The sequence below is a fragment of the Neolamprologus multifasciatus genome, chromosome 2, assembly GCF_963576455.1.
Source record: "Neolamprologus multifasciatus chromosome 2, fNeoMul1.2, whole genome shotgun sequence".
In the NCBI taxonomy this organism is placed as follows: domain Eukaryota; kingdom Metazoa; phylum Chordata; class Actinopteri; order Cichliformes; family Cichlidae; genus Neolamprologus; species Neolamprologus multifasciatus.
In genome coordinates, this window is record NC_140440.1 from 21,557,455 (window position 1) to 21,582,932 (window position 25,478).

General features: G+C 40.8%; 1 long non-coding RNA gene across 1 annotated transcript; it reads right to left on the bottom strand.

Annotated features, from left to right (window-relative positions):
- Positions 1–19,997: 19,997 nt before the first annotated feature.
- LOC146524309 (uncharacterized) lies at positions 19,998–24,069 on the bottom strand. The gene is made up of 3 exons (XR_014869724.1): positions 23,857–24,069; positions 23,719–23,780; positions 19,998–23,117 (listed from the first exon to the last, which is right to left on the bottom strand). It is a non-coding gene; the product is annotated as an uncharacterized LOC146524309 (long non-coding RNA).
- Positions 24,070–25,478: the final 1,409 nt, after the last annotated feature.

Sequence of the window (25,478 nt, forward strand, 5' to 3'; positions counted from 1 at the left end):
TCACATATTTATTGACTTTTAAACTCCAAAAGTCTGCTGCTGATCTCAGTAAATGTAATACAGGTCGCCTCCTCCACTTGTGGGAGATTTGCAGATGTGGGTAAAAGAGGGGTGACATACTGCAGATGACAGCTTCACAGGAAAACAGAAAAAGTCTGTCATTAATGAAGACTGTGCTCTTAGCAGTCGGTTGCAGTGGAGTACTTATTTGTCAAACTGATAGTTACATTTTGAAATTATTTGATATTAAATATTGAACTCAGGTGTGACCCATGTTAGTATTTGACAGCAGTAAAATACCATAAATTCCTTTAGCTTGAAATCTGTTGGCTTTTCCTAAAGTGTCAAAAAAAGAAAATATTTTTAAATATTGTATTGTTGTACAAAGTTTTTAATCAGTCGCATTCAGTTTGTTCCATGTTTGTGTGTCATTTTTATAGGACAGTGGTGACACAGTTCAAGACAGATCTTGACACAGTCATGAAAAATATCTGTGTTTGTACTACATTAGGCTAGGATGGAGCAATAACATTGGTTGTGCTGTCATCTTCAACAACTTTTCATATGCTGCCTAAGTTAGAATATGAAAATGTACATGGAACTTAAAACAGTCACATGAAAAAGGTAAGGTAAGGTAATATCGATGGATGGTGTCGGTCTTATATACGGGCCCCAGGTGACGGCGTCCAAGCCTGTCCAAAAAGGTCACTGTGCCCCCTTAAAAATTAAGATACACATTTTTCTAATGGAAATGTTAAATAGGCACTTATTATCTCAAATAAGTCATTGTAGTAACAACGAGGGCCATGATGGTAGCTTACTGAACCTCCACCAATCATAACAGCATGGCAGAGGAGGACACTGGTTTTTGGAGTGCATGGGCTAAAGCAAATCAGGGCTTGGGAAGTCAGCTACTTCTTATATATGTCTGTCTGGAAGTGGAAGGTCATCATCAGCTCATGAAGCTGTCTTCAAAGCAGCTTGAATCTTCTAAAACAAATTTAATATGAGCAGACTGGTTATTATGCATACTGGTTCATATGCAGGTTTCTGGTTGGAGGTTGTTTATGCTAGAATTTGTATTTTTTTTTATGTAGGAAGGCTGTAAAGGTGGCAGCACTGTTCTTCTTCTGCTTTTTTATTATTTGTGTTTTATAAAATAACAAAGTGTGTGGAGCCTAATGCCTCCCTCTATTAGGCTTACAAATTTAGTTGCCCATCCAGACCATCTGCTCTGGTGCCGACCCTGCCATTGGAGAACTGTGGCAAGTACCGAAAAATTTAATTGATTACTTCATGTAGTCTTTTTCAGGCAGTTGTCTCCACTGCTGCTGCACCAAAAGTGACATCATCGCCAATTGTGCGCTGTGCACTTTGGTGCCTTTTTATCCAGTTGTGCGCCTCCCAATTTATGTAATCTGGCACACACAGCGCAACCAGTGAAGTCTTGCTGAAGGCACGAGTCTGCCAGCAGGTTTCTCTCTACAGGCATTTCTACGATAGAGCAGTGTGGGAGTCTAAGGATTTCCAGATGGCAAAGTAGGAGATGGCTGCATCAGTTGGAAAAAAAAGTCATGTTTTTCAGAAAATTGTGGAAAAGCCTCTGAGATTGCTTAATTTCCTGTTTTGACTTTTTCTAATGGTGAAGCAATGATTGCTTTTTTTTTTTTATCATTAAAATTCTGATGCAAGTGCGATTAGTACAGGTTACGGCGCTGTCCTTAGCACCGTTTGTCCAAGCAATGTATCAGCTATACCTGCAGCTAAAGAAATCTGTCTTTTAGAGGTATCTAAGTGTTCACCATCCACTAAACTGTGAAATGGACTTATAAATGATTTTTAAAAAACAAACAAAAAAACAATATGGCAAGTAAACACCTCTCTCTTTTTTGTTTTTGCCCTTTCCCTCAAAATGCAGGCTGGAAAGAAGTGCTCTCTGGGCATGCAGTTCCCACTGTAAAAAGCGGGAAAGGAGATGAAAAGGCGAAAGAATGAGAGAGGGAGAACGAGAAAAGGAGACAGAGACAGAGATTCCTTTGATGTTCTCTGCTATAACACATCACAAAGTCAACTCAAAGGGTTTGTTAAAAATGCATGACATGCACACAACTGGAAAATAAGTAATGAACTTAAAGAAATAAAGATCAAGTGATTTCATACACACCCCGACTTCAAAGAATCAACTTGACTTGAAGAGAAGAAAATAGAGAGAGGGAGAAAAAAAATACATATCAATGATTTCTTGACTCTGAGATTGCAGACTAATTATCACTCTGTACCGCAGACCGCAGAGTGGGGCAGACGTGGCTGAAACTGTGCCGATGAATGGAATAAAAAGGATAGAAAATATTTTGGATTTCAGGAGGAGTTTAGGCAAACATTCAGCGTGTCCCCCGATCACGAGGTCTGACTATAGTCTAAGTGAGCCTGCCACGCCAGCGGGAGTGTAATAGACACAATCTGACTTTGCATTCCAGCAATGGAACACCAGTTTGAGGCAAGGAAGCAGATAATTGCTACATAATTACATGCAACAGCAGCCATTAGAATATCCGATAAAAAAAAAAGAAGAGGGAGAAAAAAACAATTATAAAAGGATGATAATGAGGATTCAATCGACGGGGACGATGTTGCCAACACCAGAGAGACCTCGGTTCTCCCTCAGTTTGACTTGCATATGCTGGCCCACGTTACACCATCTGGAAATGGACGCAAACATAAAATGACTTGACACATTGTAATGGGTTTTTTTCTCACTTTCTTTTCTTTTTTTTAAACCTTAAATAGACACCTTTTATTCTCTTACTCTATTTTACACCAAGTGGGCTTTAGGGGAAAACTATCTATTTTTTATTCAGTACGACAATACAAACATTTCTATTAAGCCACCTGATGCCAGACCAAAGCTCGGGGACAAAAGGCGGGGAAATGGCAGCTATCGATAGCACATTTATTGTGGTTTGCCAGCTCTTTAAGTGTTTAAATGTACCCAACAGCAAGGTGATATCGGCTTATCAACCTGGCTACTGCTATCATCTTGGTTTTGCTGTGAAGTCTATTTTTACAGGGAGGTGTTGGTGAGCCATTGTGCCTTCTCCCTGTAAACCGCCCAGCTCCCTTTCCCCATTTGTCTCTTTATTCAGTGTACACAAATGTAATCCACTGAATTTGAAATCATTTCCCTCTCAAGTCAATGAATGCAACTATAAGCCCACGGTGTCGGAACCTCAGGAGCATATGAATAAAGCATAAGGAGTGGGGTGGGGGCACAAGGAGCTGGGGAACAAAACTGGATCTTTTTACCCCTCGGGTCTCCCTGCTACCCAGAAAAAGTAATCGGCTTAACCCGTGGGTGCTGCCGTGGGTTTTCTAGCGTGAGCTACTCTGTACCAGACCAGATCTTACCAAAACCAGAGAGAAGTAAAAATCAATGGTGTACACCCTCTGACTAATGGGATTTCCTGCATTGAATTGTGCATCTAGAAGTTGTGGGCATATGTGTGTGCGCGTGTCAGTGTATATTTGTGCATGCAAAAACTCTATGCCCTTGCATTTTGTGCGTGTCTGTGTGAGCGTGCACCCTTAGTAAGGATAGTGGTGGGTGGTAAACGTCTGACATTTCCTCACAGCGGGGGGCATCTTAGGCATGCCTGGGGGTAGAATATCATGTGTACACACTGAGGGGAGGAGGACAGCAGAGAGGGGAGCCATAAAAGGGGTATGAGCAGAAGCACGGAAAGACAAAACAGAAGGGGAGAGAGAGAAATGCCTAGGGCTTCCAACTGTGGCGGCATTGCAGAAAGGTGTTATTGGAGGGGTAGGCCTCTCGTCTCCCTCGTTGCAGGGATTGTTTCTTTTTTTCTCCCGCATTAATAATTTGAACCTAGAAAGAATGCAGAGAAAGAGGAGGTTCTAAACTGGGGTGGTAAGACGTGACTTTGCAGAAACAAGCACGTGTTGATGGTGACAGGAGGACGTATGCTGAATCAAGACATGTGAGAAGAACAAAACAGGGAGTAAAAAAGCTGTATAGTTCTAAAAATCTACCACAGCTAAAATATGCCTGTCTACCATTTGGCCCTCTTAACTTCACTTTTTTTGAAGCACTGGCTGAGTTACACCTGCAGGAGTTAGAATTACCTTTCAATTACTGCTGATAAATCTATGCAAGGCTTTGGGGAGATTCCACTTTAAAGCTGGCTAACGAGACTAATTAAGTAATGAGACCTGGAGGGCTGCGAGAAAGGGTTTTCTCTCACTTTTTGGACAATTCTCTTCTTTACTGTCATCTCAAACCCTTTTCAGTAAGAAATCATAATGTACATGCATTTGAGAAATGCATGTTGTTGCTTGCTAAGATCCAAAATCTTAAGATTTTAGAGTTATCATGCATCTTGATGAATCTCACACATTGTTTCACAGCACCTGTCCAACTCTTAATATTGTACACGCTGTACTTCGAGTAAGGTACAATGCACGATATAAGCAAGGTCTCAGCACAAAGTCTAATGCAACAGATCATGAATAACTAAAGACAGCTTGCCATTTTCAATATGGGGGCTTCTGAGGAGGCAGTGAAGTGGTTTTGCAGTGCTAGGCAGTATGCTCTCAGCTCTGGAGAACATGCAGGCATTACCCTGCCAAACGCAGCCTGCAGCTGCGTAATAGCATGCATATGCACACTGCAGGAGCCGCTGAATTATTTACACCTTTAAATGTACAGAGAATTCCTTGAGCATCATGTACTGTCTATCACACTCCACCTCACTCGCAGCTCAAATAATATGCTGTACTTCACCTCCTCCGTTTCCTAGTCGTATCAGTACTTTTTGCGAGCATATGCTGTATCTCTCTCCGCGTGCGTAAAACGGAATGTAAGCATGCATACGCTGTATGTGCGTTTGACTGAGATTCTGTGTTGTATGAAAAAGTGTCGTTAGGGGCGAATGAGGGAGCATGTAGTGTAAATAAAGACGAGAATAATGATGACACTAAAACAGTGGTTTGGACTCTGTCGGTGCAGGGGGGCCAGGAACATTCTCCTGTCTCCTGCTGGGCTGACTGCAGCTTTCAAAGTAACACTGGAGATGACAGGGGAAAAAGTGCCGTGCCAATTAGAGTGCCGAGAGAGAAAGAGAAAAGGAGGTGGGTGCAGTAGAGAGAGGGAGAGAAAGAGAGAGAGAGAGGGAGGGACGTGGCGAGAAGAGAGGCTACAAGTGAGAAAAGAAAAATAATGGCCTTACACTGTCAGGGTGGATGCTGAGCCAAACAGAGGGAGAGGAGGAGGTAAACACCAGTGGGACAAACAAGTCAGCAGGGACAAGAGAAAGGGAAAGAGCGATGCAGTGAGAGCCCAAGAAGGAAAGAAAGAAGCGATAGAGGGAGGGTTAAATTGGCCTATCTCCCCTCAGGCTCGGCGGCTTCACAATGGCGCCTCGCTGGGAAAGAAAGTAACGCTCCAAACAGGACCCACAGGGGACACAGGTGTGCACGTGTGTGCGCGTGTGTGTGAGCATGTGTGCATGTCAGAAAGAGAAAAGAAAATGACAGACACAGATAGTGAGGCAGGTAGAGAGAAAATTTGTGTGTGAGAGAGAGCAATCCTCTGTGGGATCCACGGGGAAGCTTGTCACCAGCGGTCAGACAGACAGACTCAGTGGATTTAGGAATAAAATTTCAAGGGAGCTCACAAACTGAAGGAACAGCAATTGGGTGAACTCACACCATTAACTCGCTTCTTAGCCTGATTACTTGGGCAACTGAATAAAATCATATTTATTGGGATCTTTGACTTTTATTGTGCACAAATTGTTTTTTCCACCAAAGCAGAGATTTAACAGTGTGTTACAGTTTTGCTACAGTCGTTAGTCAAGGTTAGGCTCTACATACATTGACCTGCTATTTGATAGTATTGCATTTCTTTACATGCGTTTATATAAATACAGGCATGAGATAACACTCTGAACCAAATCTGAAATTATAGGTCATTAAGTTTTGGACAGTCTGCATAAGATAATACAAGCAAACATATAAAACAGCAACATAATTATGTTTGTGAGGTTTTCAAGAATTTTGGTTGCTGGTTTAATAAGAAAAAATCTGTGTGTACTGCTAACAGTCCCCCAACCCCATCCCAAATCCAACTGCGTCTGTCACGTTAAATTAGGACCCATGGCAAACATAAACTAGATAAATTGTTCTGTCTATTAAAATGTGCTCCTCCAGGACCCCAGTTAATTGGTATTTTTAAAAATAACAAATTAAAAATGTAACCAAAAAAAAAACAAAAAACAGTGATATGAAGTCATGGGGAACAAATTGACTTACAAAGTAATGAAAAATTGGGTTAATAGAGAAAAAAACACAAAAAACACCTGGGAAATGTGACAATACCTCTGGGGTTAGGCTGATCAGCACAATCGGGGTTAACCTTGTCTGTACACTCTTTACATTAGGTCTCAAAATGTTCATATTTAAAAAGAAATGTCCTCATATTCATTCTCTTTCTTTCTAGTTTTTCACTGTCTGCATCCATTTTATAGCCACAGATCTGTGGGACAAGGATCGCCCTGCTGAGTCGGCTGGTGGGTCTTAGCATCTCCCCAAAGTAGCAGTTGGTCAGCTCTTAAAACAGTCCATTACAGTGCAACATCACACTGAGCTGCCAAACTTCGGTGCCCAAGTGTGACTGTCACAGCAACACTGAACGAACAGTATAATTTTGTATTTTCTTCCTTTCCTTATCCTTATATGTTCAGTTCCGCAATTAACAGTAGCTTCGGAGACCTCATGCTGTTCTTGTTTGTCTTTCTGTCGGTCAGAAGAAAACACATTTCAGGTTTTTTTTTTTTTTCCAAATAAAACACAGTTTGAGTGCAATCAGACTACATGTCCATCTGCACTTAAATGCTCTCAATGGGACATAATCTGTTCATTACTGCAATGTGTTTTTGGCAATATTTACTCATTATGGCTTTGATCATCATGTCATTATACAATATGTGTACGATCCTCGTCATTCACAGCTAACAATGTGTTTCCCCTACTACACCATGCAGCAGTGGTTCACAGTTTGGAGCTATTGAATTGAGTCTAGAGCTTTGATTGCTTTCTAAGCAAGTGCAATGTTTTCAACAGGGCAAAAAAACCCAGAGAGGTCTTGTAATTATGACTTCCAAATCTCACAATTACAACTTGCTGTCACTAGATGAGAAAACTTCTTCTTAATATAAATTGTGGTATTCTACACCTTGAGTGGAAATCAATCAGATGCTCTGATGATACAGTCACATACTGTCGCACGTGAGTTAAAGGTCTGGTATCATTCACGCTGTCATTAAACATTAAAGGACATTAAATGTGACACACAGCACCCAAAAAACAAATTAGTTTGTCAACCGTGGGCTTCTAAAGTGACTTAGATTGTTCGAGCAGAAAGCATGAGAGGTCCATTGTGGTTTAAAGCTAAAGGATGTTTTTTGGATATATGAAAGTTCAGAAGTGCATTAATATTTTTGTTTTTTTTTCTGATAGCTTATAAAATAAAAAAATAGAATATAACAAATATAACATATAACAGTATAACAAAAACCTGCTGTAATAGCAATATAAAGTTCAGTACAACTAAACCGATTAGAGAGATGTCTGAAATAAATAGAAATGGACTGATATTTATATAGCTCTTTTCTGCTAAAACTGAGCACTCAAGATGCTTTTTACACTGATCCATCAGGGCAAACCTGAGGTTTAGTATCTTACTCAAGAATAGCTCAACATGCAGACTGAAGTACTTGGAAGAATTAATCTGCCAATTTTTTGATTGCTAGACGGCCTGCTCTACTTCCTGAACCAAATAATAATGATCATAAAATAAACAGTTGTACATGAACACAACACTAAACAGTAATACGCTAGATTAAATGTCATGTCAAATCGTAGAAAGATCATTAAGAACAAGCAACTCTCTCAGTGCCCCAAATACAATGAACATACTTGCTACAAACACCAGTATAACTTAACAGGTTCCATCCATTCCAACCAGTAAAATTACAGGTTTTAAAGGACGAACAGCTTCAAATCCTTCAATCCTCTGCACAAATGTAAATAAAAACAGAATCCAGTGGTCTTTAAATGCCATAAACCAATATTTTATTTTCTAGTTAACAAAAAATGTATTAAATTATTAAGAAAAAAAAGGTAATTTTGAATCTGATGGGTTAATATAAACATGGCACTTGCCAAATATCACAAAATAGTTTGGGCAGGGACGTGTTTGTGTCTTTTTGTATGATAGAGCTTTACCTGCATTTGTGGATGGCACGGTGAAATGTGTTCAAACATATTGATTCCTGGGACTGCTCCCAAGCACATGCAGTGATTGCACGTGCTAATGCATATTTATAATGAAGTGCCACGTAAGGGCCCCAAAATCACAGGAATCCAATGCTGATTTTGATTCTTGTCCTTGTGCACAGAGATTTCTCCAGAGTCTTTTGCTAATATTGTGTAAGGAACATTAGCCTGAAATTGTAGACACATTATTATTTTTTTGCGTAAGCAGCAGACATTTCTGTCTCAAATGCTCTTTTTATATCATGTTACTGACATGTTACTGATTGCCAATTAACCTAATTAGCTGCAATAACATTTCCCAGCTGTTTGCTTTTATTTGCTGTTTTTTGCTCTTTTTCTCGAATTCTTTGAGACATGTTGCTTCTCTCAAACTCAAAATAAGTTAATATTTGTCATGAAATTGTAAAATGTCTCATTTTAAACATTTGCTATGTCTTGTATCTCTTCTTGGGAATCAAATATGTGTTGATGAGATTTGCAAAATGGTATATTCAGTTTTGTGTTGATGCAGCATCCCAGCTTTGCTGGAATTTCTACAGTTGTACAACAAAATTGTGTATTACTTAAAAAGTAGCATTGCTACTGTACCAAGGATACTGAGAAAAACATTTACTTTAGAATACCTTTTCACAGGACATGTTATCTTGAATTTTTAACATGTATATGTTACCACATATAATCATCATACACACGGAGACACAGACACACAGAATGCTGCATAGATATATTCCTTGCAATCCAGTTTTCACATGCTTTCCTCCTCTTTTGAGTAGAATTGTAACTTCTACAATTCTACTCAACAGAGTAACAGAGTCAGTCTGGAGATGCTATATGACGTCACATGTTTCCCTGATGGCCTGACCTCCTTCCTTTTACCTGACAGTGAGCCACATGCCATGGATTGTGCAATGCATCTGGATGTTGATCCTGGTTAACATTATACAGGACTAAGAGTCAGATTGTGGTATATATTCATAGCCTTTTATTTGCGGGGAATCACGTAGGATATTTCACTATGCATAATCATTCAGTGTGTCCAATGTTTCTTTCAGTTTTCACAGTCCAATTTCTCTTCCCACTTATATGCAGGCGGAATAGCTGCATTTGCCTTCTGTGACTCTGTCCTTTGATATGTTTTCAGTTTGTGTTTGGAGCAGGAGCATTCAGTAGTAGCCAAGGTAACAAGATATTAACATTTTACTTAGCTCTTTCTGCTTTAGTCATTTGGCATCTAAATACTAAATACAGCACATAAGGTCATTACAGATGAACTACCGTAAGTAGTAACACATTTTTGGAATGATCTGAATTTAATAAAAATTCACAGCGATGTTTATAATGACCAAAATCGTCCTCTGTGTTAGGTATTCAAGCTGAGTCAGAGGGGCTGAACAATGCAAGCCTCCGTCACAACAATAAGGTTTAAGCAACCCTTTGTTCCAGCTGCTATTAATGTGTTTAACAGCTGGCAGTAAATGAGTGCCATGTGTGATCGTATTACTTATTACTGCCTCGTGTTTTACTGTTACATATTTGATGTATTCATATAATGCAGATTTGATTTACACAGCTGATTTCTCGTGTGTGTGTAATTGTGTGTCTGCAAGTGGAAGTCATTTGTACAGCTGTTCTAATTTCTCTTTGTATGTGTGTCTTGTTGTTGATGATATTTGGGGTGGTGAAGAAGGAAATCAAAGCAAGTGGAAGACAGAGCTTCTCTGTAATAGTGGCCTTCAGACTGTTTTTCCCCACTGCCGAGTCACCTTTTATATTTTTAATGCGTGTTAACAGTGAGTAGAAAGTTCTACTGCCTTTGGCTTTCAGCTGTGGAAGAACACAAGCTCCTGAAATTGATAGAATTTTCCAGATTCCCAAGATATCATACAGTAAAAATAGCAGTTGTCACATGCATGTTTTCAGATTTAGTTTCATCTTCTGTTCAATCCCCATTTACATATATAAACTGCTATATAGAGAGAGACAGGGAGCAGTTTGGAGAAATCTGTGTGAATAAAATGGAAAAGAAAGACAGGATTTTTTCTTTGTCCTACTTGTGCCTCTTGAATAAAAAGTAATGCCAAGGCTATTCAGTTTTGAGCACTGCTATGATAAGGCCAAATTGTGGCACCACTATTTGAATGTTACATTTGAATAGTGGTCGAAACAGTCGAAAAGAATTTCTTTACATCTCGAACAATTTTCTGCTTCAAGGATGAACATGTTTGAATTTGGTTGTAAAGCTCAAAATCACTGTGACTACACTAAACGTGCTTTGGGCCATACCCCAAGAACTCATTTACTACTCTCATAGAAATGTCTAATAGCATAAAATAATAAAGTGATAACATTTACAAAAGGTCAAAGGTCAAGTCTGTAGAATTATGACTGTAGCTGGACCTTAACTTGACTGCTTGGTGGACACAATAGCTGTGTCCCAAAACGTCGGCTGCATCCTCCAGAGGCCGCATTTGAAGGCCGATTACGTCACAGCCAGGCGACGAAGGCTGTCCCAATTCGTCGACTCCTTCAAATGCGTCCAACAAATGCGTCCTTCATTTCCCCGAATTTGAAGGATGGGTCAGGTGTGTCCTTCATGGCCCACCATATCCCAGAATTCATAGCTGCAAATTTCAGCTGCCAACAGTGGCGGCCGCTACTAAGTTTTAAAATTACTCTTATTAATCTTTCTGGGTCACAAAATAAACTTTTAACATAATTTAAGGCGAGAAAGTAGCTGTGTAAACATCAAATATCTGCTTGGTTTATCAAGACATCGCATATTTGCAAAATGTGTGCCGACGTTTTCGGGACGTCTGTTGCCCACCCGCTCGATAGCAAGCCGGGGGGGTTCAATGGTCACTCCAGCCGGCAAGAGCAGCGGACTCCTGGCTTCATTGTTTTCAGACCCCCGCTATTTCGCTACTCAGGTTAAACATGATATATAAGTCACTCATAACTTTTTCGCTGTTTTATTTGTTCCGGAGTAAATCGGTTTGGCTGAGATCAAAGTTATTAGATTAAATAAAACTTTATTAATCAATCGGGTGGGTTCCTCCGGGATTTTCACACAGCTGTATAAACGTTAAACAGAAAACTGATTAAACAGAAGTGTGAGATGGTCGAGAATTTACGGTGGTCGCCAGTGTGAGATGGTCGAGAATTTTAGATGGTCGCCAGTGTCCTGTTATATTTTAGATAGCAAGGAGCAGACGGCCGAGTCTATTAAACTCCACCGACACAGCGGTGACGCAAATCTGAAGGCTAGACCGTCCAATTTCACAGCCTCGCACTTCCGGCCTTCTGGGTCTTTGAAGGACCTGGCCCACGTAGACCGTGAAGACCAGGTCCTCCGAAGGATGCAGCCGACGTTTTGGGACACAGCTAATGTATCACAGTTTAAAGACTGTTGTGCAGAATGTATTGCTTTTTTAGTTAACATTTTTATGATGTAATTGCAATAGTTTCCATTTCTTATTTATTTTTATTCACATTTTATTGTGATGCTGACAAGTTTTCCAAAAGAGAGAGGTTATTTACCTCTCATCAGCTATGTATAATATTCACTACTTTCAGTTAATTAGTCTACATTTTTTTAAGCAAAGCTTTACAAGTGAAGACATTGTAGTCATTGTTGGACTTATTAAGCCTGAAAATTGTAACATAGTTGAAGAGCATCCCCGATGGCTTTGGAAGACAGACAGCCTCACTCCAAAACAACCTTTAATTATGATCATGTCTAACGTATTTATTTATTGTACCCGATATTTGACCAGTATAATTGAAAGAAATACCTTTGTCTCTAGTCCATCCCAGTCTGAGTTGAATGCAATCTCATCTGGAGTGAAAATAGATTTAGCATAAAATTCCCAGCATGTGAAATGTCACTAAAGCATTATTGTCAGCTGTCACAAATTTGATTTGAGGCAACTGAGCCCACATTGATAGTGTGAGTCCACCGTGTGAAATTAGATAAATGAGAACTGGGGAAGTTTCTCCTCTGATCAGTGTTCTGCTGGTCGATAAATGCGTGTCAAGAAAGTGAAGTGAAGCCCAGCGAGAGACCTGGTGACAGCTGCCAGTTAACTGTAACTCAAATTTGAAAGACATACTCAAGGTATGGCTCAGATATCTCCTTTGAAAACTGTTTTGTTGTCATTAACTGATCCTCTGAGATTGATTGGATCCTTTGTCGTATTTTATAATATCCTTTTTTGACAATGTCTGAACAATCTAAACAACAGAAAATGATTACAGCACACATTCCTTTTTGTTATTTCTCGGTCCATGTTTGAAGGAGAAGCCAATTATTTTAAACCCTTGTCACATACAATCCCTCAGCTCTGCTGTCTAAAACAGACTCAGCCAGTCCACAGCAATCCTCAGTGAAATCACTGCAGTATAATTGCCCTGTTCTGTTGGTTACAATAGTTGGCTGATCTTTATTGTCCCCGCTAGCTGTGTGGCTAGAATGCCAGCTCCTTGTTTATTATTCAAGCTAGTGGGACTAGCTCAAACATAAATAGATAAACGGGTGATTTTCTGTACAACCGCTGACCTGCTTTTCACTTGCCTAGGCCTCTTCCTGCGATTTCTCAAATTGTTGCTCAGTTCTTGTCCAGCGCATAGACTAGGTAATTGGCTGAAGCTCATTCTTCAGCCTTCTATTCTTGTAATTGCACTTTTCTGGCTTGAACATGCAAGCATTGATTTTTCTTTTTTTTTTCTTGAACCTGCTGTGTAGCTTCTTCCAGTAGGTGTTCTGAGAAATATCTGCAGCAAGTATAGCAGCCACACACAAAAAGAAAAATCTCAAACTCCTCCCGCTGCGACTGTGTCTGAAGAAATGTTCGGGTATTAAAGAGTTTAGCTCCCCTAAACTTGGCACTAAAAGCAAATTGTGAAGCAAAGAGATGATTAAAGAAAACGTTGAAACAAAACACACCTATTCAACATCTTAAGAAACTGCGTAATTGGGGTCAACTTTCTGCGTGTCACGTAGTAGTAAATCAGATTACCCGTGCGGCGTCAATTAGGGAGATTCCTGAGATCATCCACAGCTACTCCTTGAACGTGTACTTCGGAAATACTTGAGAAATACTAGGATCATCTTTGAAGTAATTTGCCTTTTAATTCATACGTATTTAATTAAAAAATGCAGAGTATTTTTCCACAAGATAAGCAAACCGGATTTTAATACCAGCAATTTGCATGGTTCTCCTCTTAAAATGTCACAATTGTTTGTTCCCAATAAAAGATCATCAGATAGCAAGGATGCTCTGTAAAGACTGTAATTTTGGGAGATAGATTAACCCGGGTTGCCATTACTTACAACTGAACGAGGGATAAGCATTTTGTTCCCCATTCTTAAAGAGTGAGAGGATCTTTTTGTGGCGAGGGCGAATGACTGCAATCCATTACCATGCGAGTTCTGCATTAAAAGAGTCTGAAACAACACCTCTGTCCTTCAAAAGAAAGGATTGATTTTTTTTCTTCAGAGACCTGCCAGCGTTGGATATTTCTAATAGTGTATTTAACCCCCCCTATTTTTTCGCACTGCGGACCTTTGATTTCATAACAGATTTTCTATGCAAACCCTTTTTTTCAAAAGTGAAGAAAAATAGAGTGTGAAGAAATGACTCATCATCATATCAAACTATAAACCGCCCGGAGCCTGTCTGCATGCCGTACCACATGTTTAGTAGTTATATTGAGATATTACAGACAAGTCAGCAGCTATTTTTTTTATTGTTTTTTTTAGTTATTCCCAAAACACATTCCTAATAGAAAATATATATTTAACAAAAACACAGGAGAACATTACAAACAAAAGATGAATGCCTGAGAACAAAGTGAATCGATCTCTAAAGTCCATACCCACCATAGACACACAAACATACACAAAATCCCCCGCTCTCAAACACACACCTACACATGCACACCGCAACACAAGCTCCCAGTACCATCACAGTCGAGCGGTTTGGCAGAGCGACAGCAGCAGCGGCGGTGTGGAGCTGTGTGCTGTTCTCTGTGCACTCACCTTTCACCTCCTGCCATTTTAGCCTCAGTGATTCCATCAGTGCACCTGAATACAGATGCCGACTTGAGCCCCGTGCTTTGGTCTTACCTGACGCACGTGGACACCAGTGGAACAAACGTAGCAGACAAAGTATAACAGGTAGGAAAGGGGGCAACAACAATAAAAAATCACATACAAGGCAATATGACAGCCAGAGAGACAGGATGCTGGTGTTGTTTGCCGCATCTTGACATTATTCGTTTTCCGCCTGTTTCACCTCGTGTCACTCTGCTTTTTCTTTTTCTTCCACCTCGCTGTCCTATTTTCTCTCTGCGACCACGTTCCCTCCCTTTTTTGTGTGCATATCTTCCCTTTTGCAGGCAACTGTGTGTTGTGTTATACCATCAGGGCGGTCATGGTGTTACGGGGTCGCTTATTTGGATCAAGAACTACTTTTTTTTCCACTTCTCGTATGAACCACGGAAACAAAACTTCCAAGGAAAACACGCTTTTGTTCTGAGACATGGAAATTAATTTGAATACCTTAATCATACATGATCAGACAGTGGACTTGGAAAAACATGCCGTACACCGACACAAGATTTGTCATCTGATTGAAGCATTACATACTTCTTACAGTCTTAATGGAATCAAATTAAAATTCATATGGGCTTTGCAGTGTTAGGAAATGTAAAGTCTAACGTCATAAAAAGAGGCACCACTTATGAATCTGTAGTACAAACAGGAACTGCTATACATTTAAATGAAGAATAGTCAGTAAGCGTTCCTCTTGAATGTTTCACTAGTTCAGATTTGTTATGCAGTGCACTGTGGAGTTGACCGTGACAAAGAGGGTGACCCGTTCCTCTCTGAAACGTGCGCTTTCATTCCCTAACGCCCTGATGTCCTCGCTACCGACCGCTCTTTCTTTCTGTCCATCTCTCATAAACGATTGGTATTCCTCCTTACCTCCTCACCAACAGCAAACATCACTCTCATCAAAGGCCCTGGTCTTTGATCAGGTCTTCAAAGAACCGTGTCATCAAAGTCTATCAGGTTAGATATTAACTGAGAAAGGCTAGAGAGAGTGGTAGAGATTGCTTCTAATGCCTCTGAGTTACGGCACAAATGTATGCAATAACTGGTCACTAATTACTAATTACTGCCATGGCACACGCACCAAAGCAGTAATTTCTGTTAGATGGTGAGAGAGAAGGGCTGCTTTTGGGTTAAGGTGCAAATGAGACAAGCATCACGGCAGAGCCCTTTAGCTTGACATGTTTGACATTAGCACAGAAATTGACGCGAGGACAGCAGAGCATGTGAACACTTCTTAATCTTAAAAACAAACAGTCACTCACGGTGATACAACTTATGTGACATCATTATGCATCAGAACAAAGATGGCAGATATCTGTGTCGATGATGTGGAGGAAGCCGAAGATTTGCTCAGAGAGGAACAGAGGACAGCCAAGAGAAATGATCTCCATAGATAAATGCCTGCATCACTAAGTGACTCCCTCCCCAACTTTGCTCACTTTAAAAGAGACAAATTCTCATGTAATGTATCCATAGCAGCACACTGCATTACTCCTGTTCCCCAGTGCTGAAATATGAGTGCTATGTCACCTAAGGCTGCCAAGCTAACCGTTTGCCTAATATAGGATGGAGCAACGCAGCAAAAGAGAGAGAAAGGGAACACTAAATGTCCTGATGGAAAGAGAGAGAAAGAGCGTTAGAGGCTCCCAAGGAATAGTGCCATCTGCATGTGAATGAGTCTCACCCGGGGAGATCTCTTTTGGAGAAATTAATGATCTCAGGAAAGCAGAGCTGAGAATGTGTGCTCCATGGAAAACGGAACGAGTCTCATGTCAACCAGGTCTCTTCTTTTGCTCTTTGTACTCAGTCAGATATTAAACGTCCACGAGCTTCCTCTGGCAATCCCGTGCATATCCGCTTGTTTAAATATCATTATTACAGGGGGACTGCGAGGCGCTTGGTCAAAGGGTCATAATCAGTGAACAAGAAAGGGGGATTATATTAAAAAAGGGGAGTGAGTTCTAGACGTGGAGCTAGTTAAAAAAATAAAAAATAAAACAAACACGCGAGGCTTGTCTCAATAGCGTTGACATCCAGCTGAGGGCTATGTACCTGGGCGGTGGGATGGGAGAATTCAAAAAGCAGGAACAGGCTAATGAAGGATAATCAGCTCCGCATTGTGGAGACCTCTATTTCTTAACCCGTCCCTCATTATTTCTTTTGTAGACATGTCAGTGTACTGCGTGGCGGGCCTACATCAGAATTGTGCCTTATTGGTAAGCGCCTCACTCAAATTAAAGCCTTGCTTCTTTGCAGAGACCCAAAGTTTTCACTTTGAAGACTTGGACGTATGTAATATGAAGTCACCCTTGACCAAAATACTACTGGTCCCATTTACAGTATGTTGTTCAGCCTAAGTATTCACTTTAGTCTTTTGTTACTAGTGCAATTTTTATTGCAGCAGCAGTTTTCTATAAATTTATCCTAGCCTTGATTCACAGGCAGGGAAAGGCACAGCCTCCCTGACAGTAACTCTTACAGTTTAGCATTCGCATTTGGCTGTTTACAAAGTCTAATAAGCGTGTCCCGGTGGCAGGCCATGCTTCTGCAGAGGAGGAGATTGCATTTTAGCTCCATTGTGTGGCTTGTGGTCCCCTCATCAGATCTGACAGGCAGTATGACAAGTCCTATCTGCCAGCTAGCTGATAAGTGCAGCTCGAGCTACGCTTAGGTCTGCCTCAATCCAATCATATGACAGCCCCAGTGAATGGCGTTCACTCACTGCAGCTGGGCAGGGCTATCCTGGCTCAGTCGCTAACGCTGTAGCATTTTAAACCATGGGTGGAAAGCTAGCCATGCAGAATTATAGTGTACTGTGTTAGATATGCTGTTTCAGCTCGAGTTGTGCTGAAGCTGATTTGTTTCTAATGGTGCCTGCAGTATATTACATAGAGCATTGAATGAAAGCTTTTGCATTAAGTTCCTCTTTGACAAGGGAAATCGTTGATCCTCATAGCATATTTTACCGCTTTGTTTTGTTTCCCCCTGACACAGACTCAGTCAACTGTGTCACTGGAGTCACGTTTATGCATTCATTTGAAAGGGTCTCTTCTGTTGGTTGCCTTTTTTAGACTTCTAATGTTTAAGAGGCAAAAACAGAACACGGCTCACGATGCCCCGATGTTATGCAACAACCCTGACTGAACTGCAATTTTGAAACTGCCTCTGATCCAAAAGAAACTTCAAAGTGACTGCAGTTTTACAGCAATTGTGGAGAGTTAATCCAAGCCATCACTCTTAGAAGGTTGCACAAATCCAGTTGTGCATACAAAACTTTTCAAGTGAAGAAGTGATTGAACCACAGCATGGTTTTGGATTGTTTTTGTTGTAAAAGCAATATCAACAGCAATCAAAAGCACATTATATAAGGAGATCGTTTTATAAGGTAGTCTTTCAAAAATTGTGCAATTCAAAAGAAAAATATGAAAATAGCACAACAAATTGTAAAGGCAGAGCAATTTGGAGTGAACACAATTTAGGAAAAATTCAAAAGCACTCAAAAGCAGATAGAGAAATCACACTCACAAGCTGACACTCTTCCCTATCTTCTAAGTGTCCCATTTCACTTCACCCTTCATGGTCACTGCTGTCTTACCGACATACTTGTAGCTGATGATGTCGGGCTCACCTGTGAGTGCGCAATGATGAAAATGTGGCTCGAGTCAAAACCAACAGAGAAAACAAAGCTTTTACAAGACATGGCAACCATAATAATTACTCTAAACCAAATCTGTCTCTAAATCTAACCTAGTAGGGTTTTTATGCCCAAACAAATGCACACCGTTTTTAGTGCCTAAATCTAACATTGTCAGTGTTTGTTAATACCTAAAAACACAACATGTTCTTTTTTAAAAATTGATAAGATATTTAAAAATATACATGTGGTGTCATAGTGTCTGCAATATATAAGTTTAGCTTCAGCTTTAGGCGAGGAGTACGAAAGTGGAGTGCTGAAAAATCCTGTTAAACATGTTGTAATAATGTCACACAAATATGTAATCAATCAAAAATACATAGTATTATTGTAATGAAAATATAAAGTGAAGTCAATAATTATAAATAGTTAAGTAGTAGTAATAGTAGTTGAAGGCATAATCTGATCACTCTCTTCCATCATTGTGGAGCCTCTGTGCCGCTCTGTTAGAGAGGACTGTGTTATTTTTCGCTTGTTGTGGCCGGCTTGGTAGAAAGAAAGAAATAAAAATAGCAGTACCACTTAATCAAAAAGGATTTAACTTCAACTTAACTAGCTTTTAAATCAAGATATGGAGGAATATTGTTAAAAGCCAAATGAAAATCGATACAAGGCAGTGTGGCATTTGCTGAAGTGCCTCAAAACAAAAATGCATTATTATAGAAATGGCAAACTTGAGTTGTGATTTCTTGTGTGGACGCTTTGTGTGCCAGTAAAGAGCTGAGCAAGTCTAAGTCAGGTCTCTCTGAGCAGATATCCTTAAAACAATCTAGCGCCATCATTCTGCTAATATGTAGAGCTTTAAGAAGACTCATTACTGTATATGAAGTTAGTGAAATTCATTAGAGCGCTGAAGAATACCGATCTAAAATGTAACAAAATTCCAGATTATTACGATTTTTTTGGGTGTTTTTTATAAACATGCGCTTTACCCATCTTGATCATTTTTCAGTGTAGAACATGGTGTAGTGTGAAGCATCACTAGACAACACATTTAGTGTCTTGCTTACTTGCTGGTTTACTGAATTTAAGGACTGACTCTTAAGCAGCTGGATTATTAATTATAATTAAAGTTTCCAAGTGCTGGCTTAGCTCGAGCTTAAGATAACCGCTGAATTTGTCAGGGATGTTGTCATTCTTTGTGTTACACTTTATTGGCCCGAGGGTTCTTTAGTGAAGATCGGTTAAAATAGCATCAATTGTTATGGAGCTCCAGTCGGAGGCGGCGGACGAGGCACGCGAGGGTCTACACCTGCCGGAGGTAGAGGAGCCGCTGCGGGAAGGGCTGCTTCAGCCGGGAGCGGCACTCCAACCGGAGGCGGCGGACGAGGGTTGGAGGACGAGGGTCGCGAGGGTCTGCGCCGGCCGGAGGAAGAGGAGCCGCTCCACCAAGAGGTGGACGAGGACCAAGAGGGGCTGTGCCTGCTGGAGGCGGAGGCGCAGCGCGGGGAGCCGCTCCAAACGGGAGCGGCGGAGGCGGTGGTGGAGTAGCTGTGCGTGGAGACGGAGGTCCCTGGTCCAGGGCAGCCTGCGCAGCTGGAGCTGGAGGCAGAGGAGCGGGACAACCCCGCTAAGCCGGGGGTCGGTGGGCTGGCCAGTCCAGCCTCGTTGCCACCAGTCGATTCTGCGTGCCTGACGTCTGCCCAGCCGCCTGTGAGCAGGAGCTCATGGCCATGCCTGTGGGGCCGTGTCCGCTTGCTACGCGGCCGACCTCCGGACCAGCTTCGCCGTCGCCGCTGGATGCGCGGGGGGGGGGGGAGTAGGTTCGGCCAGATTGCTCCCCGGCCTCAATCGGGCGATGGGGGTGTGTGGTGGGGCGTGGTCTGCGGATCACGTCCGCCAAGTTAAAAACACGAGGACTCAGGGGTTGCGGGGTTGTGGTGTGTTGTGGTGAGATGTCAATAAAGATGGCTCTGAATGACAGTCCGTGGTCCCGCCATGCCTTATTCTCGCCACACATACATTGCATGTTTGGCTTAAGTTTAGGAAAAGTTAGTGGCTGGAATTAACATATACAATCAATTGGGAGTGAGACCAAGATATGCACAAGGACCTTGTGATGTCATCATAAAGTAAATGTGAATTATACTTATGAGCTGTGACATTAACCGCGATCAGTTCCAAATTGCACTTGCTATGTGGTGCATGATTGCAACATGGCTGCACAAATTGTAATGTGAAATTGATGCAAAGCCACAAACCAGCAACTACGACTTCTGTTCGCTTAAACCTTCTCCCCGTGTGCACGTTTCATTTGTTGCCCAACCCTGCTCCTGCTAAAAATCCTAACCCAGTGCACCAATCAGTAACAGACAAAGCAAACATCCAAATTCAGAATCAACGAAAACAAATAAGATGCAAAGAGATTTCTCCTTCAGGTTTCTTTGAAGAGTTCAAATCATTTTACTCAACAAAAGTTTCCGTGTAAAGCAGACATTTGTTATAATCTCTGTGCTCCGTTTGTGTCTCTATGAGTATGGTGCATTTCTGGCCCAGCAATCCTCAGTCAGTCATGCTGACAATAGGGCTTCATGGAGGACCAAGCCAAGTCCAATTAACAAAGCCTGTTACCATCTTCTGTTGAAAAGAGCCACATACTGGGTTTTCATTTGGGAATATAACAGCAGAGATGTAATGTGCACTGACAAATGGTGTTTTTGACTTCCCCTCTGTTTTGGAGAGAAAGGGAGGTGATAAAAAAGAGAACTGGCAAATTCCACCATAGTGTTAGTGCTCACATTTTGCTCCCTCCCGCCGAATCAGCTCCCCACGCATTAGAGTTACACGTGTTAGACTAATATTGCAGCGCTTGCTGTAAATTCACAATCACTGTAAAATCAGCACACTTACACAACCTTCTTTTTTTCTCCCCCCGCGCAGCATCATAAAAAATAGAACATTTTCTAAGCAGGCAACTCAAAAACAAAGAAAGTGAAAACAATGGGGGACAAGTTGACAGTGTTAATGCAACGAACACGGAGCCTGTATTTTAAAAGAGCGCAAGTCTGTCAAACACAGAGTACTAAGATTGACACAATCCCCGAATTTAAGCTCCTGTAGCTCTTTCTGAAGCTTCAAACTATCACATAATCTTTACCAATAAAATAAGAATGCCTCGAAAGAAAAAACTTATGATTAACTTTCCTTGTTTTTGTGCGTGTTCCACAACATCTCACTGTCTCTATAATGAGAACTGCTGTTTAATGGGACCGGTATAAACGTGAGCTTGTATGTATTAAAAAAAACAATTAATAAAGGGTTCCAAGATTGTTTTTTCACTCTTTGTGAAAGCTTATGGTCGGCTGGGAAATTGTACCAGTCGAGGCAGTGGGTTTGTGCACTGTGTGGTTTGGCAGCCAGTCATTCATATGCCTTCTCAGAGTTTAGCAGTTTAACACCAAGCCTGTTAAAATGCCCCAGCAGCTGTCAATCTGGCTGCTATCCTGGCCTTGTTAGAACCTAGATATTGAGAGGGAAGGATTGCAGTCTCTGATATATAATATGTTGCCTGTATACTGTCGAGTGTGCAGTTATACAAGTTAGAATAACAGCCCTCTTAATAGGAGGCATGCTACACACCATGTGCATCTCTTTGAGGGCAGATTTATCAAACAAGTGAAGTAGTCAATTGGTCAGAGGGTTAAGTGCGGATAAATGAAGGAGGCCAAAGAGAGATTACTTAGAATTCATGTCAGGAAGGCTGAAACACAGGAGACTTGGAGGGAAAGACTCTCGGCTTTCAGTGGGAGCTAGCTGCAGGGTGTCTAATAAAGATTGGAGCCTATGGAGCCCTTCCAGGTCAAAAGGCCATGTGGATCAAAGACACACAGACTGCATTCCCACTGGCAAGTCCACAGGTGGTACAAACTAGGAAACGGTCTAGAAGTCGGAATTGTAGGGGTGAGGACTCCCTACAAATTCCCTTTAATCCTTGGCCTGGTCAGGCTAACAGCAGTGTCTCTGCTTGAAGGGCAGGGTGGACAGTCTTCTCACAAGGGTCAAGCTTCCTGCTGCCTGCCCTAGGACGTCCTCGTGAAAAAAAATACCTTTTTCCTTTGCAGAAGGACGGAGATTTTCCCATCTTCATATCTTCTTCACAGCTGGAGAACTTTCCAGGTGATGTTTCCATGAACCTTACAACTAAGTGCACTAAAACTAACTAAAATTACAAAGCACTTATTTTTCCATATGTTGTTTTCATATTTACATCGTTGCCCTTGTGCTTCACAGCCCTTTCCCCTGTGTTGTTTCTGTACACGTTCTGTGCTATTTTGCTAAGTACAAACATTTAAATCTAGGACAGAGATGAAAGTCTGTTCTTTGCACTGTTGTACATTGTTTTTTTAACGCAGGGCTTGTTAGACACTTATCAAGACTTCACGTATAAATTGCATTAAATTACCAAGAAATGGTCCAGCAACATATGCGGCTCTAAAAAAATTGTCAGATTAGGGCTTTACAATTGTAGCGCCTCTACTCAGGACCAGTACACTCTCACTTCAAATAGAGACCCTAGACATCTTACTAGGTTCAGAAGGTGGTTTTGTTTTGGAGACTCACAAAAGTGAATACATGTAAAACAAAACAATAAAGACATTTAAATGGAAGATTTATACTGAACTGTATCAGAGCTCTTTGGAATGAATGAAACAGATTAAAGTGTTCCCGTTGTGAAGTTTGAATTGTCCAGTCTGAATTGTCCTTTAAAGTCGTTGAAAACTCAAACCGGTGTACTGTAGGGGAATTGTCAGTGTACAAACCCTATTATCTGGGTAGAAAAAGTAGTGCATAGGGCTTATCTGAAATCCAGGGTTGCTTGAATCAGTTTCTCAGACAGATCCCACAATCCGATCGCATGGCTGGCCACACCATTTCACGATCATCCAGGATCTCATTTGGGCTGTTCTCGCCGTCAGTGGTTCTCCAGAATCCTTCTAGTAGTTCAAAAAAACCAATCTACACAAACAGTGCAGAACAATCAATTTCTTTCCCATTTTATGTTCTTCTTCTTTTCCAAATGTATTAATCACAAATGGCATTCCCTTTAGCTTTACCAAGTTACAAGAGTTACAGTAACTTGTTTGTACCAGTAGCAACAATTTTATCAAAATATCACAACAAAGAACATCAGCAGCTTAAACAGTAATGTAAACAGTCATAGCAATGAAAATGACATTCATCCTTAAGGCTTACAAGCAAATGTAACTTAATTCAGTGCAAATACTATTAAACTTGAAATATGCTCATATCTATTAAGACATAACCATTCTAATATAAACAGAGCTAGTGCTTCTACTTGAATACCTCCCCGATCGGAATATGGCTTCGGTGGGGTGGCTAACAGCTATTAGCAGCTAGCATCGCATCTAGCATCGGCATCGTTTAGCTCAAACCATTCAACACTAATAACACACTGTAAAGAACAACAGGAGAAGTAAAAGAACAGCCAGATTCTCATAGCTTCCGATTGGTTTTTGTTCAAAGGTTTCTGAGCTGAATCGGCTAGTGAAATACATTATCTAACTTAACAGGTAGCTAACAAAAGCACGTGACTCACCGGGATTTCCAGACACAAATAACTTGACAGACGTTATTCCCTATGTGGTCAGAGTTCGGGGCCTAATAAAAGAGTACCTTATTAGCATTTATACATAAAACAATCTGGTCTCATTAACCGGGTTGCAGTATTGCATACCAAGATACTTTTTCCATGCACTCCGACACGTACTTGACCGCCATCAGAGGGAAGATCTCACAGGAAGAGACAGGTAATACTTCCTGCGCACTAGACGCAAGGTTGTCAAAACACAAGACTGCATCACAGCACCCCCTTGTGACAATAACAGGCTATAGCCTTAGATTACAAAAAGGGATTTTGCAGCCCTGTATTTCACATGGGTTACACAATCAAGGAAACTCTTTGATTAAATATTAACAATATAGAAGCTAACTAGCCACAAATCTACAATTCATATAAGAAACAAAACAAAACTTTAGTTTTAAGTCCTGTTAAGGGTTCAGTATTGAGGAGGACAGTAAAAACACCCATGGTGCAGAAGAGCTTGGTCAAACAATTGACTTTAATGAAATACACGCGTGGGGGACCACCGCTGTACGCAGACAGCGCTGATCCCCGACTACCAAAGCATAAGCAGATGTTTTATACCATCGGGGCTTAACTTTAATGACGCCCCTTCAACGTCAAACAAATACAGTTCATACATAGGTTTCAAAACCACAATGACTTTTAACACAGTTTAAAAAGAACATTGTCTCCATCTCCACGGCAGGTGCTTCCTGTCAACCTTCTGACCCTCGCTTCTCCAAAACCTCAGGCCATGCTCTGCAACAAACTTAACAATTCTGCACGCACAAAAATGCAGTTGCAAGCAAACATATCTGAACTCTCACCTAGAACTTAAGCCTACCTACAGTGTATGCAGGTGTGTGTGTGTGTATGTGTGTGTGTGGGTGTCTCGACCTCACTTGGCACTCTGTGTCACCTCTCACCTCACCCACTAACGCTCACAGTCAAACAGAGGCCACCCTCAAATGTATTAGCAGTTGTTAGCAGTTTACTAAAACTATATATAATATATTGAACAAATGCTGTAAACGAATGCCCCTACTTCAAAGCTTAATAAAAAGGATATAAATGAATAAAAGACAATAATGAATAACCTGGTTATTCAAATAGCATTCTCCCCACAGCTCCTCAAAGTAACTTTCACAAGCACGCTCTGCAAAAGCCTGCACTTCCTGTCTGCTTTAGCACAGAGTGTACTCAGAGTTAGGCCTTTCTTTTATCAGAATCAGCACATACACATTTAAGATTATAACAAGCATTCGAAAGCATTTAAGATTATTGATTTAACTCAACAGTTTAAAGTGGTTATAACTGCACCTATAATAAAGGCTAATTGGGTACCAATATGTTTAAACATCTGAATGCAATATCAATACTGTAGATTATGTTATTAATGTTATTATTGCAATGGTAATGATGATGATTATTAACAATAGCAGCAAAATATTTCTCTAATCCTCACAGTCCACACTTTTAATGTTACATAAAGTCATCTATAACATAATGTATGAATTTCCTTAACACATTAATAACATTTCTATGAAATGCTAAGCATTTGGAGAATAATTTTGTCTCTGTACACATAAAAAAGTGTACATAAAGTCTCTTTGTCAGCCTAATTATGGCTTCTTGGACTTGCTTTTATTCACCTAAGACCTCATATTCAGAGTTCCAATGAACAGCTACCAAACGAAAGTTCAACATCGGAAATCAACCACAGGTGAGGGCAT